We start from the raw sequence: 1,427 nt of genomic DNA, 5'->3' as shown, positions 1-1,427 counted from the left end.
GGGTTTGAGTGAACAAGGTTTTTTTGTGGATACTATGGGTGAGCTTGATGCTATAATGGGGTCTACTTTGCATCTTGAAAATGAAGTTGTGGAAGTTTGCTCTATGGAAATGTATCAAGTAATAGAAGCCTTTAAAGAAAACCAAACAGTTGGCCCAATAGTCCATGTTTAAACTAAATACAAGAGTGTAGCAAAGAAGGTGAAACCAGTAGCTTCACCCTTACCACCCAAAAATAGGGAAAAGATTGAGTAGGCTTCTTTACAACCAAGTTTGAGGAATCATAAAAAGATTGGGCATACCTTCACAAAGGAGTCTTTCCAAGAATTGCAGATTGGTCACGAGGAGTTTCTAACATAGGAGGAGACAAACTGCTTCAAAGAAATTCTTTCAAAGCATGGTAAGGCTTTTGCATTTGATCCACATGAGATAGGACGTGTTGATCCTTCTATTGTAGCTCCTATGGTAATTTTCACAATACCTCATGTGCCTTGGAATCTGCAACGGCCTATTCCGGTTTCAAAGGCTCATTTGCCAAAGTTAGTAGAGCTACTGAATGAAAATGGGAATCTTGGAGCCTTCTTGTGCTCCATACTCAAACAGGTGGTTCACAGTTCCAAAGAAGAATGGTTGTCTACACTTCATCCAAGATATGCAACCAGTGAACATGGTGACAATTAGAAATGTAGGTACAGGTCCAATTGTGGATGAGTTTGCAGAGGCGTTTGCAGGAAGGCAATCTACTCAATGGGGGATCTCTACTCAGGGTATGATCAATTTCAGCTTGCAATTGAAAGCAGAGACTTGACAACCATGAGGACACCTTTGGGTTTGGTAAGGTATGTGTACCTTGCCACAGGGAGTAGCCAACTCGGTTGCACATAGGATGAATGGGATGAATAAGGTCTTACGTGACTTTATTCCTCAAATCACAATGCCTTTCATTGATGATTGTCCTATCAAAGGATGTGAAGAAAGTGGCAAAGATGAAGCTTTGGATCTCAAGGGATGTCGCAGGTTTGTGGTAAATCACATAAATGATTGTGATAAAATTTTGTCTAGGTTGGAAGAAGTGAATCTTACATTGTCAGGGAAAAAGTCTATATTTGGTGTCAATGAAGTGCTCATTGTGGGGCACATGTGCGGGCCATATGGTAGGAAACCTTGTCCAACAAAGGAAGATACCATCCAAAGAATGAAAGAAACATGCACTACCGTCACTGAGGTTAGAAAGTTTCTGGGAGCATGTGTCTTCTATGTTATCTGGATTACACATTATGCACATGTAGTTGATCCTCTTTATCAGTTGCTTAAAAATAATCAAAAGTTTAAATGCACAGAAGCACATGTAAAATCCATGAAAAAGATAAAAGAGTTTCTCAAGTCATCAGCACCAACTTTGAGAAAGGTAGACTATGAGTGTCAAAGG

Source organism: Adiantum capillus-veneris, chromosome 30 (assembly GCF_014529385.1).
Source record: "Adiantum capillus-veneris isolate H3 chromosome 30, ASM1452938v2, whole genome shotgun sequence".
NCBI lineage: Eukaryota > Viridiplantae > Streptophyta > Polypodiopsida > Polypodiales > Pteridaceae > Adiantum > Adiantum capillus-veneris.
Note: the sequence above shows the minus strand (reverse complement) of the source record.